The sequence below is a fragment of the Panthera leo genome, chromosome B1 (genome assembly GCF_018350215.1).
Source record: "Panthera leo isolate Ple1 chromosome B1, P.leo_Ple1_pat1.1, whole genome shotgun sequence".
Classification (NCBI taxonomy): domain Eukaryota; kingdom Metazoa; phylum Chordata; class Mammalia; order Carnivora; family Felidae; genus Panthera; species Panthera leo.
The window spans coordinates 49,958,515-49,976,844 of NC_056682.1; the positions used below are offsets into that span (position 1 = coordinate 49,958,515).

Below are 18,330 nucleotides of genomic sequence, written 5' to 3' on the forward strand. Positions count from 1 at the left end.
GGTTTTAGGCACCCAAACCAACTTCATCTATTTCACGGTTTAAAAAATTTTTTTTAATGTTTATTTTTATTTTAGAGATAGAGAGACAGAGTGCGAGTGTGGGGAGGAGCAGAGAAAGAGGGAGATCCAGAATCCAAAGCGGGCTCCAGGCTTGGAGCTGTTAGCACAGAGCCCAACGCGGAGCTTGAACCCATGAACTGCGAGATCATGACCTGAGACAAAGTCGGATGCTTAACCAACTGAGCCCACCAGGCGCCCCTCATGGTTTTAGACTAGATGACCCCTTGCCAGTTTAAAACAACTGAACAAGCAAACTCGGCGAGGAACCTGCCTTCTCTGGAATTCCCTTAGTTCTGTCTCCAAAGGTTGTCTTCTTCCTCTTTCATCTCTGGCTTCCCTCACTTTCCCTGGTCATGCCTAAAGTAAAATAAATTATTAATACAGGAACAACGTAAATATGTCTGTGGAGGGGGCAGTTAACTTTCTTTTACAGAATGTCAGGGTCGGGGGGCATCTGGGTGGCTCAGTCGGTTAAGCATCCCACTCTTGATTTCAGCTCAGGTCATGATCTCATGGTTCGTGAATTCAAGCCCCGAATCAGGCTCTGCACTGATAGGGTAGAGCCTGCTTGGAATTCTCTCTCTTCCCTTCTCTCTGGGCCTCCCTCACTCTTGAGTGTGCTCTCTGTCTCTCTCAAAAATAAATAAATAAAACTTAAAAAAAAAATGAAAGTATGTCAGGGTTGGAAAAGGCCCTAGACATCATCTAATTTAGGGACAGGCAGACTTTTTCTGTAAAGGGCCAGATGGTGAATATTTTAGGCTCTCAAATTTCAACAATCTGCATCACAATTACTCAACTCTGCTGTTGTAGCACAAAAGCAGCCAGAGACAACACATAAACAGGTGGGGTTGTTTTCCAATAAAACTTTATTTATAAAACCAGGCAGTGGGCTAGATTTGTTCCAAGGGCCATAGTTTGCTAACCCCCGATCCACCCCAAGAGGTGATAAAACTGAGACCCAATTAGCATGAAGGAAAGCCAGGACAAGAATCTACTTTCCCTGAGCCTCAGAGAAGAGCTCATCTTACTACAACAAAGATTCTCAAATTTTCCTTTGCATAAAAATCACCTGGGGGATAGAAGGGATAAAATTATGAAAAAACAGATTCTCAGGCCCACTCTTCATAGATTTAGATTCATTTGGTCTGAAGTAGGACCCAGAAAAAAGCACACATGATAAATATCCCTCCCCACATCATAGATTCTTGAATCCCCTAGGCAACGAGTAAATCCTCCGTATCACAGATGGACAAGTAAGCGGGGGATGAGGAATGGTTTTGAATACTTCTCCCGATTTTTTTCCCTTCCCCTTTGCTCCAGAATCCCTTGGTCTGTAGCAGCTTGCCTGTGCCATGGGGCGGGCCTGCAGGAAGTATGCCGACACCTGCCAGCTGGCCTAGTGGGCGAAGTTTAACTCTAGGGAGGTGACAGGGCAGTTTGGAGCCAGCTTTCCTAATGAGCATCACTTGTTGACGGACTAGGGGGGAGGCGCTTGTTATGCACTTTTGGCCTGAAGCCTTCTCTGGGATTGCAGATGAAAGGATGCCATAAGGCTTCCTTGTTCACCTCAGTAGAAAAAAGTGGAAAAATCATCAAAGCAACAATTTGGTTCACACTTCTCATTGAAAAGGGTCAGATTGGCTGGAGGAAGCTTGTGGAGGTAGTTTGGCATGGAATTTTCACACCTGATCTATTTCTTTCTTCCTCAATCCATTACCCCTGCCCAGTGCACCTTGATCCCTTGAATGGGGATATTGTCTGCTCCAAGTCATCCAAAACAAAGCCTCTGTTCTTTTGAGTAATTTCTGTCCCCCAATCCCCCAGATGCTTAGGAAATATAACCCCTAAGAAAACAACATGTGGTTAAGAATATTACGTCAGGAGTCCCTATTCCTGTAAAGGGACTGGCCTAATCCAGAAACTTCGTTTCTGACATTATCCCAATTTCAAACCCCCTGCAGTACCTTTTCCTCATAGTTCTTCATCTCTTTGTAAGAACTCTAGAGCTAGGCGTATACATTGGAATTAAAAGTTAAGTTATAAGGGGTGCCTGGGTGGCTCAGTGGTTAAGCGTTTGACTCTTGAGTTGGGCTCAGGCCATGCTCTTGAGGCTCATGGGTTCGAGCCCTGTGTCATGTTCTGCATTGACAGCAGGGAGGCTGCTTGGGATTCTCTGTCTCCTCTCTTTCTGCCTTTCCCCCACTCGTTCTCGCTCTCTCTCTCTCTTTCTATCTCTCTCAAAAGTAAACTTTAAAATAAATAAATAAATAAATGTTAAGTTATGAGATAAGATGGAGTTTATGGGGCTCAATTTCAAATTGCTTTCCAGGGCCATCTCCATCCGACTCTCCAAGGAAAGGGAAGAGGCCTAAGGCAATGGTCAGATTTAGATTCTTTATGGTTGATGCTTTCAACATAGATAGCCACCTTCTTTAACCATAAGACCACACTATACAGAAGTGCAAAAAGAGAGGTTCCTCCCTCTCCCCAAAAAAGGGAGTTTCCCTCCATTCCTGCCTTCATTTCTGTAGCGCACAGGGCTGGAAGGCAGAGGAAGCCTTAGCTGGTCTTTCTGGCAGCCTTTGCTCCTGCTGTCCCTCCATGTCACCTAAGACTCCTACTGACCCAGCCCTGGACAACTTCTGAGCTGACGTCGCGGTGACTCACAAATGTGCGTTTTCATCTGTGTGAATCCCTTGAGAAACAGGGGCTCTGAGAGGAAAAAGACCGGCTGAGATAACGCTGCTCAGGAGTGAGGTCTCCTTTCTGAGGTTTCCCTAGAATAGCTCGTATCTGTAAATTCTAAGCCACAGTGCGCTCTTGTCATAAGGGGGGTTGTGTCTGGATGAGAGAGAAGAAGGGATGGGGAGATCAAACACGCCCTGAGGAAGGCCCAGCTTCAAAGTCAGGTCCAGCACTGATCTAGGTGTGAGAGAGGAGGTGGAAACCAGGGCCGGCCCTTTTCCTTGGGGCTCTTTCCACCCACCTCTCCATCTTCCTGCCTCTGCATCTTCCTCTGAAGAAGATGCTTCTCTGCTTCTCTGTATCCCCGTTTAGACCAGGAGTTTTCAACCTGTGGTTCGTGGGGCCCTGGAATATACAAACATATGTGCATTTTATGGGAAAAGGTCTCTCATTTCTTATATTCTCAAAGTGGACTATCACTAAAAACAGTTAAGAACCATTATTCTAGATTTTTCCTCCTTTGCCTCCTTTCTGAGCCTCCCTCTGCCTCGCTAGGATTCTGACAGTTACACTGTTTCACCCTCTTCCCTCAGCCCACGACTTCCTGTCTCTTCTCTCATGTCTTCTCTCTTTCTCCTTCTACCTTTGGCTTCCTGCCCCGTACCCTCTCTTTTTCCTTCTGAAATCTGCCCATAATACAAACATAAACACTAATAATTGTCACATGTTGAGGTGCTCAGTAGCTAAATGTTTAGGCTCCCTAATTATGTTCTTAATTTTATTTTTTTTTTAATTTTTAAAAAATTTTTTAAAAATTAAAAAAATTTTTTTAAATGTTTATTTATTTTTGAGGGAGAGACAGAGACAGAGTGATAGCCAGGGAGGGGTAGAGAGAGAGGGAGACAGAATCCAGAGCAGGCTCCAGGCTCCGAGCTGTCAGCACAGAGCCTGATGTGGGGCTCGAACCCATAAACCATGAGATCATGACCTGAGCTGAAGTCGGACTCTTAACCTACTGAGCCACCCAGGCGCCCCTATGTTCCTAATTTTAACAGCCACTGAGTTGGACATTTTAGATTTTTCTAAAAAAAAAACCATATATATATATATATATATATATATATATATATATATATATGTATATATATGTGTGTGTGTGTGTGTGTATATATATACATACATATATAGATACATACATATATATATACACACACATATATATATATATATATGTATATATATATATATATATGAGGGATAGTTGTTGGCTACTTCTTAGCTTATCTGTGAGAGTCGATTTTGCCCCCATGAGCCCACAGCTGTGCATGAGAACATTTTCCTGACCTTGGTCTTTAGACACCCGGAGCACGCTTGCTCCCCCTACAGTCACAGTTTTAGGTTGCTTACTACATGGCGGAGGAGGATAAGCCAAAAGACAATAAACCTAACAGAATTTGAGTCCATGAGCAGGGACTGTTTTCCGCAGTTTGCTGGGCTATCAAGAAAGATGGCTGCAGACATACAGAGGGAAGAGGCAGAGGAAACAAGGAAGGGTCTGACATCTGAGCAATAGGAGACCCTCCTTGATTTACCTCAACAATTAGAGCAGATCTTTGACATTCAAGTGTACAATCTGTACAAAGTGCAATCTCGCTTTCCAGTGTTTTGATGTTTCAATATATTAATATTCCAGTATCTTTGTTTGCATGATGCTGCCATCATGATATTTTTTTAATGTTTATTTTATTAACTTTTGAAAGAGAGAGAGAGCAGAGGAGACACAGAGAGAGTGAGACAGAAAATCTAAAGCAGACTCTGTGCTATCAGCAACGTGGGGCTAGAACTCACCAACCGTGAGATCATGACCTGAGCCGAAATCAAGGGTTGGACACTTAACCTACTGAGCCACCCAGATGCCACCCCACCATCATGGTATTTTTAAAATCAGAAACATTTACATCCTGAGATGTAGTCATAAAATTAGACACTCCATTAATTTTCAAATGGAGTAAATGTGTACTCATCCGGGAGGACTTTATGTCCCTATAATGTTCAAGAAAAGAAAGAAAAATAATTGATAATCTCTTACAGGGCGCCTGTGTGGCTCAGTGGGTTAAGCATCTGACTCTTAATCTCAGCACAGGTCTTGATCTCAGGGTGGTGAGTTCAAGCCCAGAATTGAGGTCCATGCTGCTGGGCATGAAGCCTACTTAAAAAAAAAAAAAAAAGGGTCTTTGTTTTCAAAGACTTTTGAACAAGCAAAGAATGAACATGACATCATTGAAATGGATACAGATAACTCTGTGTTAGAATCGCCAGCTACATGTGACAAAAACAAAAAAAAAGTTAAAACAATGCAGACAAAAACTAGAACAATGAAATAAGTGCTATCTCTGGGGTGCGGAGGTGGGGAAGAAGCTGTCCTAAAAAGATTTTTTCAAAGTTACAAAGCATAACAAAAAAAATATATATCATTTGAAGATGGACTCAGAGGAGAGTATTTGGAAATACCTTATAACTAGTATTTTCTCACTCTCCCCCTAACTAGGGTAGAGTTAAAAAATGCTTTCTCGGGGCGCCTGGGTGGCTCAGTCGGTTAAGCGGCCAACTTCAGCTCAGGTCATGATCTCGTGGTCTGTGAGTTCGAGCCCCGCGTCAGGCTCTGTGCTGACAGCTCAGAGCCTGGAGCCTGTTTCAGATTCTGTGTCTCCCTCTCTCTCTGACCCTCCCCCATTCATGCTCTGTCTCTCTGTCTCAAAAATAAATAAATGTTTAAAAAAAATGCTTTCTCAGCAATGGGGAAAATTTGTACACATATACTCAAAAGTGAACAGTGATACTATTGGAGTATTTTGTTCTTCAGTTTTTCACTTTTTTTAAGAGCTGAAATTGAATTTCGTGTTAAAATTTTTCATGATCATTTTCATTTTTATTTTCTTTTATTATTATTTTAAAATGTTTATTTTGAAAGAGAGAGAACTCATGTGCATTCAGGAAGGGGCAAAGAGAGAGAAAATTCTAAGCAGGCTCCAACTGTTAGCACAGAGCCCAACTCGGGCCAGAACCCATGAACCAGAAGACCATGACCTGAGCCTAAATCAAGAGTCAGACCCCCAACCGACTGAGCCACCCAGGAGCCCCTCATTTTTATCATTTCGGTATCATTAAATACCATTTATAAATATACATCTTCTATCTGATGGTTTTATGTGTTTACAATTGTTTAACTTGAAGTGCACTAAAATTTTGTTCCGATATTTAATTTCATAAATTATAAACTAAAAAAAACCCCAAATATGCAATATCTGCTAAGCACTGTTGTAAATTCTTTGTATTGACTCACTTCATCTTCATAATTCTATTATCATGTCCATCTCAAGATGGGGAAAGTAGAGGAAGATGAAGTAAATTTTCCAAGGTTGCACACTAGTTCTGTTGGGGCTAGAATCTGAACTGTGCCATCTGGCTCCAAAACCTACGCTCTTAAACACTGTGTCATACCACCTCTCCAAAAACTGACGCATTAGGATTTCAGTATTACATGAAATAAATAGCCCTATTTTGCTTTGGCACCGGGGTTGTAATCAGCAATTCAAGAAAATATAATCCAAAAGCTTCACAAATTCCCAATTCGCAAATTCATTTGAGGTATTAGTTTAGAGATCATCAGCTCATTTAAGAAGTTTGCTTCCATGTTTACAGGCAAGTAAACAGAGGGCATACAGAGGAACAGCAATCTATGTCCTCCTCACAAGTTCGCTTTGAGGAAGGGATTATCACCCCTGTCAAAAATGAGCCCCAGGGGCAGCTCACAAGAGTCAGCGATGTTAAACCTGGCTGACGTCTACGCGGACCTGATCATCTCCCGCACAACCAACAGCTGTGTCTTGCACTATCACTGTGCTCAGCGGCTGTGGGCAGAGAAGGTGGAAGCTGTGCCTGTGCCCAGGGCATGGTCTCAAGTGAAGCATTTCCTAATGCTGAAGCATTACCTTTAGCAAGGTAGCAAAATGTTACCTTGACATTCAGCAATTGGGAGGTAGCCCAAGCCATCTGCCTCTCATTTAATTTTTTTTTAATGTTTATTTATTTTTGAGGGAGAGAGAGAGGGAGGGAGGGCAGGGTGGAGAGAGGGAGACTCCAGGCACAGGGCTTGAACCCATGAGCTGTGAGATCGTGACCTGAGGTGAAGTCGGACATTTAGCCCAATGAGCTACCCAGGTGCTCCATCTGCCTCTTTTATCTAAGGACAGCTTTTATGGCATAGATATAGGTTTTTTTCCAGTATTATCACGTTTCCCCTTCAATCCTCTGCCCCTAAACACTCTCGCCTTTCGTCCACCCTAAGTCACATGCATCCCTCCTTTTCTCTTAACCTCCATGTCTCCCCTGTCTCTCTCCTACACCCTCTCTCCCACATACTCTTTCCCTCTCCTAAGTTTTCATACAGGCTCAGATTCAGCCCCTCATTCCTTTTCCCAGGTAAGAGCCCCTATGACTACTGACTGCTCCTCTTTCCTTCTCTTCTCAGAGCCTTTCATGGGAGGGACCTTTTTCTTCTGCCATTCCCACACACCTTCTCTGACAGAGGTATGACACTGCTCCTGAGAACTGGGGATTTGGGATGTTCAGTCTCAAAATCCTGCCTAACCCTGCCCTTAAGATCCAAGAAAGATTGGTTTGAATACCCCAGGGAAGAGTCCAGAAGTTTGCCCCCATTTCTGTTATTTCCTGACTCTGAGCCCTGCCTCTACCATTAGTGTAGCTTACAGGTCTCATGCTCACCCCGTAAGAGCTGTCTGTGTTCTGCACTGTGTCCACCTGGAAATGAGATACAGCCTTTCCCTCCGTTTCTGCCCCAAACCTACTTACAGGAGGTATTTGTGTGAGGAACAAACTTGACTGAGTGTTCAAGAGTAGGGGGTCACAAATGCTTCAAGGCAAACAGCTTCAAAAGGGACATCAGTAATTCCTGTGTTTTTTCCTGTGTGTGTGTGTGTGTGTGTTTAAATTTTAAGTTTATTTATTTATTTTGAGAGAGAGAGAGAGAGAGAAGTATGAGCAGGGGAGGGGCAGAGAGAGAGAGGGAGAGAGAGAATCCGAAGCAGGATCCTTGAGATCATGACCTGAGCCAAATTCAAGGGTTGAATGCTTAAGTGACTGAGCCACCCAGATACCCAAATATCTGTTTTTGAGAGAGATTGGTCATTGCCAGGGGCTGGGGAAAAAGGAAGAAGATGGGTGAAGGTAGTCAAAAGGTACAAGCTTCCAGTGTTAAGATAAACAATGTACAACGTAGGGACCACAGTTAACAGTAGTGTATCGGGTATTTGACAGTTGCCAAGAGTAGGTCTTAAAAGTTCTCACCACAAACACACACAGAAGGTAAACATATGAGGTAAAGGGCGTGTGAATGAACCTTATTGTGGTAGTCGCTTCACAACATATACATATATCAAACCATCACATAGTACACCTTAATTATATCAACAAGTCTGGAAAGGGAAAAGTATTATTTTTTTTAAGTGTATTTATTTATTTTGAGAGAGTGTGAGTGTGGGAGGGGCAGAGAGAGAGAGAGAGAGAGAGAGAGAGAGAGAGAATCCCAAGCAGGCTCTGTGCCATGAGCACAGAGCCTGATGAGGGGCTCGAACTCACAAACTGTGAGAGTCATGACCTGAGAGTGGGATGGACGCTCAACCAACTGATCCACCCGGGTGCCCCAAGAAATTTCTATTTTTAAAAGTCCATCAGCCAGGGTGCTGGCTCTTGGTCATCTTACCTGCCTTATTGCTCTGTCTTCACTACATCTTACAGCTCTTCCTTTGCCTCTCTTCCTCACATGCTTTTTCCCAGTTATCCTAGTACACACTTATTTTTCTCTATTTAACAGGATAATTCAGCATCCTAGCCCACCATTTTTCAATCTGTGTCATAATCCCTTAGTGGGTGGTAGAGCCAATTTAGAGGGTCACAAAGATTTTCTTTTAAATAAAATAGAAAATACAAGTGTGTGCATAGTAACTATTGTTTTGTGAAATGCATTTTGATCATACCGTATAAATAATAAGAGCTATGGTTAAAAAAATAGTCTATAAGACACTTTCTGGCTTTAATGGGAGACCTTAGCTCCAGGCCCCCCTTTGCTTAGCCATAACCATCAAAGAGCTCAGCAGAATAAAAGAACCTGCCTCTCTGAGCATGACCTATTTTTCTTGAAGGCAGCTTGTAAGATGACTTTAAAACATACCCTAACAGGACTCCCATTTTCTGAAGCGGTCAACTCTGCCAGCTTCTGAACATGATGGTAATAAAGCAGAGCTCTTTGGTCGCTACCTCCTTTTGCAACTGATTTGAGGTTGCTGTTTGACTTAGGGATTTGGTGATGTAATGTGGCAGTGTCCAAATGTAAAATGGTTTCCTCGTCTGTTTGTTTTCTTTTTTTTTTTTTTTTTTCATGTTTTTATTTATTTTTGAAGGAGAGAGAGACAGAGCATGAGCCAGGGAGGAGCAGAGAGAAAGGGAGACATAGAATTTGAGGCAGGCTCCAGGCTCTGAGCTGCCAGCACAGAGCCCGATGTGGGGCTCGAACTCACAAACCGTGAGATCATGACCTGAGCCGAAGTCAGACGCTCAACTGACTGAGCCACCCAGGCGCCCCTCGTCTGTTTGTTTTCTTACCATGTGCAAGGCTGACATCCATCTGGGGATGGGAAATGGAAGTCATCGATGGGAGTCTCAGGGAAGGAGGGAGAATATCTGTTTCTCACATTATTGGTGATATTGCTTAAGGAAAAAAAACACTGATGGCCTTTTAGGCCATATTAAGATGCTCCTACATCAAAGCAGCTGCACCAAACTGCCACAAGCCTGTGTTGGCCCTGCCAGCCAAGTAGCGTGGAGGAAATAAACTTACCAACTCATCTTTTTTAAGGAACATGGGATGGATGTGGAAGGGACATGGGAAGGAACCAGCATTTACTGAGCACCACTGTGTGCCTGGCACTGTAACTCATACAGCCCGGGGAGGTAGGTATTATTATTCCTAGTTTTGAAAGTTATTATTCTAGTTTTGAAAATTTAGGAACATGTTCCTGCTGTGGACATTCTGTTTCTAATTTTAAACACTTTTATTTATTTTTGAGAGAGAGTATGAGCAGGGGAGGAGCAGTGGGAGGAGGGGCGGGGCAGAGGATCTGAAATGGGCTCTCTGCATGGCCCAATGTGGGCCTTGAACTTGTGAACTGTGAGAACTGAAGTCAGATGCTTAACTGACTGAGCCACCCAGGCACCCCCCTACTGTGGACATTCTGAAGGGTCCCACAATAGCTACTGCGGAGCTGAATCAAAGGTGGGGCCAACTATAGTTGCCTAGCATCATCCTCTAAAGAGTGCTGACACCTGCTGAAATCTAGCGAGGTGGAGAATGTTTTATTTCCAGTACTTCTCTTGGGGGAAAGGAGTAAACAGCTGTAAAAGACAGTCGGTGGGCCCCTGGCGGTGGGGTAAAATCAACCCCTGGCTGCTAAACGGCCTCCTGGAGTATGCGGGAGGGTGAGCGACGCAGGTTCTGGTTTGCTGGGTTGCTATGCTGGGTTAGAGCGGAATTCTTCAAGACAGCGGAGGAAGGGCTGAGCAGCTGCCGCCAGAGGGCGCCCTTCCCCCTCCCCCCTGCTTCCGGACACCTCCGCACTTAGCAGCCCTTCGCCCTCCTTCCCAGCACTAAACAGTGGTTAAAGACTGCGGATTTGAAGGCCAGGTAAATCGTTAGCCTCCTGAGGCTACCGCAGTCCAGCCCTGGTTCCATCTGCCTCTCACCTGCCTGGTCTCCAGGCACATCCCTTTGACCTCTGCAGTCTAGCCCTCCCCCAGGGGAGCTCCCTCCTCCCCGCCCCTACTCCTCTCCCTGTGGGTCATAAAGTAGAAATGAAACAAATCTCCCATAACTGCTTTTCTACCACTAGGCATTTTGTAAGTTATTGTGTATATAAATCGAGGTCATTTAGAAATTTTATGTGACTTTCACTTTGAGTAAATCTTTTCAGTACTTAATAACAGTGTTGCTGGAAATTGTTTTCCTAAGGAGAGAACAGCAAGCCCACCGTACCACAATTTCATTAGGTTTCATTTTTCTAACTTTACAGTGACAGCCGTGCAGTTTAAAAATCAAACATCCATGTCATGATGTAGATGAGTCTCAATGAACAGGAAAGGTGTTATTTATAAACCCAAATCTGGCTTTTCCCAAATTCCTTTTTAAAATTAAACAATTCAGAATGCTGTAGAAAATCATTAGATCTTTGTTCCACACTGTGGAGAAAAGACATGGATGAGCAGATCGGGAGGAGAGAGGGACTCACAGAGGGGTGGGGATAGAAAAAGAAGTAGGAAGACAAAGAGGGAATGTAGTGGGGGGAGGGCTGGGAGAAGGATGTGAGGAAGAGGATGAAACAGGTGATGCAGGGAAAAGAGAAGAGAGACATGCTGGGCACTGCGCCTCGTGCCTGCCGTGGTGGGTTAAATGGATGGAAAGGAGAACATGGGTGTTGGTGCTTTAAGAGAGAGTTTTCCTTGACCATGAGGTAGAGTGTGAGGGTGAAATCAGAGGAAAGGCAAGGGGGAAAATAATCACAGAGAGACTGCTTATTCCACTGTCTTTCTCAGGGCATATGCTCATCTTCCAGAGCCACAGCTGAAGAAATTGCAAAAGGAAGGTCCAGAACTACTCCTCTCACAAGGTGAGTATGCTTCCATCTGCCACGCTGTCTGCTTGCTTTGCACATTCTCCCCACGTCATATGCTAACAGCACCCATCGTGTGCCATCCTGGCACAAACACAAAAGGAGGAAGCGAAATTAGAATGTGGGGGAGAGGGATAGAGCACAGCTTGTTTTTTGTTTGGGAATTTGTGGTAATACATGGGTTACTTTCTTTTTTTTTATCTCAATGTATTTTCTTTTTAACTGATGTATAACTTCTATAAAGTATACTAATCATGACAACTTTTAATATGTGTATTAGGACCATGTAACCACCCACAAACCAGATTAAGGTAAATTGTGTTTCTGGACTCCAATAGCATCCCTTATGCTCTCTCCCAGTCTGGATCTCCCCAGAGGTAACCACTTTGCCAGTCTCTATCCCTATAAATGAGCTCTGCCTGTTTGATTTATATATATGGGGGGGGGGGCGGGTAGCAGGAGACATTTGTGTGTTTTGGCTCTTTTTTCTCATCATTCTCTTTGAGATTCATCCATGGATGGTGTTGTGTATAGCGATAATTCATTCTTTTTCTTTGGTGTGTATCATTCCATTGTGTAAATGTATCATACTTTATCCATTTTGTTGTTGATGGACATTTTGTTGTTTCTAGCTTTGGGTTATTATGAATAAAGCTACTGTGAACATTCTTGTACATGTGTTGGGTGTGCATAGACACTCAGTTCTTTACTATATGTACCCTAGAGTGGAATTACTGAGTCAGAGGATATATGCAGTTTTAGATTTAGTAGGTGATGGAACCCTTGGTTACTTTAATCCAAAGTGCCTTAGAGTGACAAGAATTCCCATAGAGACTCTTATCGGTAGTTTTGTAGAAGACTCAGTAAACTGTCAGAGGATGGGGAATAGGGAGGGACGTGAGGAGTACTCTGACGGGAGATTATAAAAGAAAAGAAACAGAGCAGGAAGGAAAACAGAAATGGGAGACAGGGCTCCAGCACATGGAGTTAAGATTTGGTTATGGGATGTTGAGGTCAAGGCAAATGAAGACAGTAGAGAGGACACTGTGGCTGGTTATGGATGGTTCTTCAGTAGTGAATATTCTCTTGCTGATCACAAAAGAGAAAAAAATGGAGAAGACAAAGTTGTATAAGAAGACAAAACCAATTGGAACCAAGCCAGTTGCCTATAAAAATGAGCAAATTCATTTCCCTGAAGACAAAAACAAAAATCATTACCCTCTGAAATCCTGTTCTGTGGCCATCCTGTGGTAGTGATGGTGAAGACTTGGTTATCGTAGATCAAAACTTAATGTCTCCAGCATGAATTTTCCAGCCTTATTTACCTAAAATTAAAACAGTTTAATTATTTTAGAGATTGCAGTCGAGAACAACTTTGTAAGCAATATATCCGATCTTACCAGTTAATGTTCAGCCTTCGGGATGGCTGGACATCACATGCCTTGGAAGCCTGTTAGGGGAAGTCTGTTCATCTCGTCCGGGTTAATTGAGCAAATCATAGCAAGGTGTTGATTTGCCTTTTCATCCTCCCAGTGCTGAGAGGAAAGAAGGTCTGTGCATATAAGTAAATGCTGGTGGAAGTTCAAGATCCCTGCCCCTGTCTGCTGTTCTCAGTCCTAAATCAGTGTTTAGCCGCCACCTGAGTAGGAGTAACACTACCCTCTCTTATTCCTTTCTTCATTTTACTAACACTTATTGAGCACCTCCTCTGTGTAAATAACTGTGATAGTTGCTAGGGGGAGATAAAGGAACTTGTAATCTTCTAGGGTAACCCTAGGTATATAAATGTAATTATAATATAAGGTAAATAAAAGAAGTAATATAATGGATTTATATACAAAAGGGTAATGAAATTTGGGAAAGTATTGGCTTATTGAAGAGTTTCTCAGAAGCTGTAGCATTATAGTTGTGCCTTAAAAATGAAGATGTAGGGGGGTGCCTGGGTGGTTCAGTCGGTTAAGCATCCAACTTCAGCTCAGGTCACACAGGTCATGATCTCGGGGTTTATGAGTTCGAACCCCATATTGGGCTCTCCACTGTCAGCACAGAGCCTGCTTTGGATCTCTCTACCCCTCCCCTGCCGGTTCTGTCTCTTTCAAAATAAATAAACTTGTTAAAAAAAATGAAGTAGCAGGATTTCAGTGGGTCCAGATTGGAGGTGGGGTGGGTACTGGCAAAATAGGAAAAGTTCACATTTGCTTTAGGTAACTAATCTTTCTTAACAACTGCTCTGCCCTGGCTTGAGAGCACCCCTCCCATTCAGAATTGTCTCATTTAAGAGAGACCATAGCATTTATATAGCAGGGAGCATTCGAAACACAATTTAACTGTCTTTAAATGGATATTTGAGCCAGTCTCATTGCAGAAACACATAGAGAACTATATTTTCAGAGGTCTCTTGGTAGAGATGCCTTTGGATGTCCAGCCAGTTGAGATCCTTTAGAAGAAGATTCGTCCCTTGCCCATGCTCTTCTCACTCATGTACTGCTGCCTGGTTGACCTGGCAAGTTTCTGAATCTTGGCAACTTTCTGTGAGGCAGGATTTAGTTAGAATGAACACTCCCCTGAGATAATGCTCTTTAGTTCACTTTTGGTGGTTTGGAGTTCATTCCTTATTCTATTCAATCAACAAGTATTTGTTGAGTGCCTCCCATGTGCCAGAACAGTTTCTGGACACTAAGGTACAATAAATAAGGTAGATTGCTGTCTCGTAGAGCTTCCCTTCCAGTAGGGTGAGACAGACAGTAACTAGAGAAATAAGAAAATGATCGACAAGTGAGAAGAGCTACATAGAGAATTAAAATAAGGTGATGTGATAGTGAGTGAATGGGTGGTTTCTTCTATGAGTTGTCTGAGATGGTGACATCAAGCTGAGTTCTGAAGGAGCCTTCCATGCAGAGATGTGAGGGAAGTGCATTCCAGGCAGAGGCCCAGCTAGTATAGAGGCCCTAAGGCAGGACCCAGATTGGCATATTTGAGGCACAGAAACAAGGCGAATTTGTCTAGAGCACAGTGAGCACACAGACAGTGGGTATGAGATCTTAGAAAGACAGCCTGGGGCCAGGTCATTGAGGACTTTGTGACTCAGGGGAAGGAATTTGGATTTTTTTCTTGCAGCAAATGTACACATAAATACAGATGAAGAGAAGTTCACTGGGGAGACTTCTAAAATACCAGATAATATCCATTTTAATGGCCTTTGCGCTATTTCTCAGATGGAAAAATGAAACTATAGGTGGATCTAGGTTTTCCTGCACAGCTTATCGGTGGGAGAGGCAGAAGCTGAAACCAGCTGAGTGTGTCCCATGGCAGGTAGCAGAAGCACAGACCCATTGTAGCCCACCTGTGACCTCACCCCTCTCCAACATGACCTGATACCTGCATTACACTACCTATTGCTGTCAGTTGGACCAGAGGAAAGAGGAAGGAACTGGGATTCCAGAGCCCAGGCACTGAGTACTGGCTCTGACACTGGAAACCAAAGGAAAGGAAAATAGTTATTGAGTACTTTACGTAGTGCGTAAGCAGGGGAGGGGCAGAGAGGTAGACATAGGATCCAAAGCAGGCTCCGCACTGACGACAGGGAGCCCGATGCAGGGCTCAAGAGTCACAACCTGAGGTGAAGAAGGGCACTCAACGGGCTGAGCCACATAGGCACCCCTGCAGGTTTTCTATCTTAGTTTCCACACCAATCATGCAAAATGGTTCTTCTTATCCCCATTTCACAGATGAAGTAGCAGGGACTCCAACAGATGAAGTATGATTTCTGCAAGTTTGGGAATCCAGCCCAGGTCTGCTTGGTTGCATTATCCTCTGTTGTCTTTCCTTGTCGTGTGTCCTGCGGCCAGTCTTTTATAACCTCTCTGGGCTGGGGTCTTCTCATTCATTAAAGGGGACATGAAAAAAATCAATGTTTATGGCCTCAACTAGCTCTAATATTTGGGATTCTAAATGCCTTTGAATGAGTTTAATTCTTTTTCTGAGTGAGAGTTCTGAACCATACTGTGACAAATGCTTTAACCAGAGCATGATTCCCACCCCTTTAAGGCCAGAGAGGATAATGACCTCAAATCTGGAGCATCCGGCACAGGGGTTTGTTCTTCTGACACCAGGAAGTGAAGGCCACTTAGAAATACAAAGGATACTGTCTTAGCTTCTTTGTCCCCCTTGTTTACAGCTCTTGATTTCTTCTTTTCTTCCTCTATGTCTGGAAAATCCTTCTCATCTTCTAAATCCTTGTGCTTTGAAGACCAAGTTGGCCAGAGGAATGTCAAAGGAGACACGGGGTTAAATCAGAAATGATTCTGTTCACTTCTAGCAGCAGAAGCCTGCCATTGTCACCCCAGACCTCGTCCTCTTGACTCCATTGTGAGAGCAGAGGCTCCACATTCCAGGGTCATCATTTCCTTTAGACTTTGCCACTAGCAAAGGGCAAGTGGCTCCTTCTTAATTGATGTTTGCCTGCTTGGGGCCAAAAGAGCACCACGAACCCTGATACTGTGACCTGAGCTGAAATCAAGAGTCGGTCGCTTAACCAAGCCATCCAGGTGCCCCTGGTCAAAACCTATCTTCAGTGCAAAAGTTATCTTGGGGGTTGAATAAGTGGGAGTGGTTGTCCATTTATAACATGTTTTAAAACTCTAGGAAGGCAAGTCTTTTCTCTCTTAGTGTTCTTTATTTAGGTGAAATGTATCTGTCTTATTAATTTTTTAAAGTTTATTTATTTAAGAAATCTCTACACCCAACATGGAGCTCAAACTCATGACCCCAAGATCAGAAGCCACATGTTCCATGGACTGAGCTGGCCCTTATCTTACTTTTTTTTTTTTTAATGTTTATTTATTTTTGAGAGAGAGAGAGAGAGAGAGAAAGAGAGAATGAGTGGGATAGGGGCACTATCCCCTATAGTGTCCCTATAGGGACACAGAATCTGAAGCAGGCTTCAGGCTCCAAGCTGTCAGCACAGAGCCCGACATGGGGCTCCAACTCATGAGTCGTGAGATCATTACCTGAGCCGAGGGTGGACGCTTAACTGACTGAGTCACCCAGGTTCCCCTTATCTTATTTTTTATGAAAGATCCAACATGAACAATTTTTATCATGATTGGATGTTAGATTTTGTCAAGTACTTTTTCTGCATCTATTGATATGGTCAAATGATTTTTCTTTAGTCTGTTTATATGCTGGATTACATGAACTGATTTTTGGGTGTTGAACTAGCCTTGTACACCCAGGATAAATCCCACTTGGTTGTAGTGTATAATTCTTTTCACACACTTTTGGAATCCATTTGCTAATAATTTGTTGAAGGATTTTTGCAACTTATGTTCAGGAGAGATACTGGTTTGTAGTTTTCCTTCTTGCAATGGCTTTGTCTGTTTCGGTATTAGGATAATGCTGTCGTCAGAATGAATTAGGAAATATTCCCTTTGCCTCTGTTTTCTGGAAGAGGTGATAGATAATCAATGTGATTTCTTCCTTAAATGTTTGTTGGCATCATCAGTAAAACCATCTGAGCCTGGTGCTTTCAGGTTTGAAAAGTTACTAATTATTGATTCCATTTCTTTCATAGATAAAGTCCTATTCAGATTATATATTTCTCCTTGTATAAATTTTGCTAGAAATGAACTTGGTAGAAGACTTGTGTCTTTCAGGGAATTGACCTGTTTCATCTAAGTTATCAAATTTGTGAGCATAGAATTATTTATAATATTCCTTAATTATCCTTTTAATGTCCATGGGATCAGTATTTATGGTTTTTAACTATATATCTACATAATGTATTAATGGATTTTGAATGTACATGGGACCTTTGATTTTTGGTATTGATAATTTGTATCTTCTCTCCTTTTTGCTTGGCTTGTCTGTCCAGAGGTTTATCCATCTTATTGATCTATTCAAATAATCCACTTTAGTTTTGTTGATTTTTAAAATTGATTTTCTGTTTTCAGCTTCATTGATTTCTACTCTATTTTTTGTTATTTATTTTCTTGTGCTTACTTTGGATTTAATTTGCTCTTCTCTTTAAGTTCCTAGGGTGGTAGCTCATATGGCTGGTTTTAGGTCTTTCTTCTTTTCTAATATGTGCATTCAGTGCTATAAGTGTCCTGTTATGCACTCCTTGCACTGGATCCTACAAATTTTGGTAAGTTGTATTTTCATTTTCACTTAGTTCAAAACATTTTAAAATTTCTCTTGAGACTTCTTTGACCCATATGTTACTTAGAAGTGTGTTTTTTACTCTCTAAATATTTTAGAATATCTTAATGTTGGGGCACCTGGGTGGCTTAGTTGATTAAGTGTCTGACCTTATACTCAGGTCATGATCTTACGGTTTGTGAGTTCGAGCCCCACGTCAGGTTCTCTGCTGTCAGCTCAGAACCTGGATCCTGCTTCAGATTCTGTGTCTCTCTCTCTGCCTCTTCCCTGCTCGTTCTCTGTCTCTCTCTGTCTCAAAAATAAATAAGCATTAGAATATCTTAATGTGATTGATTTCTGGTTTAATTCTGTATGCTTTGAGAGCATACCTTGTATAGTTTCTATTTTTTAAATTTGTTGATATGTGTTTATGGCCCAGAATGTGGTCGGTCTTGGTGACTATTCCATGTGACCTTGAGAGAAATGTGTTTTCTGTTGTTGTTCAGTGAAGTAATTGGTAGATGTCAATTATGTCCAGTTGATTGGTGAAGTTGAGTTCAACTATGTCCTTACTGATTTTTTTAACTTTATTTATTTATTTTTGAGAGAGAGAGAGAGAGAGAGAGAGAGAGAGAGAATGAGTGAGGGAGGGCAGAGGTGGGGTGGGGAGGACAGAGGATCTGAAGCGGGCTCCATGCTGGCA

General features: G+C 42.7%; 2 long non-coding RNA genes across 4 annotated transcripts; one reads left to right on the forward strand and one right to left on the reverse strand.

The window, feature by feature from the left end:
• Window positions 1–2,491: 2,491 nt before the first annotated feature.
• LOC122217658 lies at window positions 2,492–15,831 on the reverse strand. 3 transcript variants are annotated; one of them, XR_006201607.1, is made up of 4 exons: window positions 15,555–15,831; window positions 12,890–13,024; window positions 12,708–12,814; window positions 2,492–3,153 (listed from the first exon to the last, which is right to left on the reverse strand). It is a non-coding gene; the product is annotated as an uncharacterized LOC122217658 (long non-coding RNA). The 3 variants fall into 3 exon arrangements; XR_006201609.1 differs by lacking the exon at window positions 2,492–3,153 and adding an exon at window positions 10,976–11,573; XR_006201608.1 differs by lacking the exon at window positions 12,890–13,024.
• On the forward strand, window positions 10,214–15,378 carry LOC122217659. The gene is made up of 3 exons (XR_006201610.1): window positions 10,214–10,507; window positions 11,413–11,486; window positions 15,218–15,378. It is a non-coding gene; the product is annotated as an uncharacterized LOC122217659 (long non-coding RNA).
• Window positions 15,832–18,330: the final 2,499 nt, after the last annotated feature.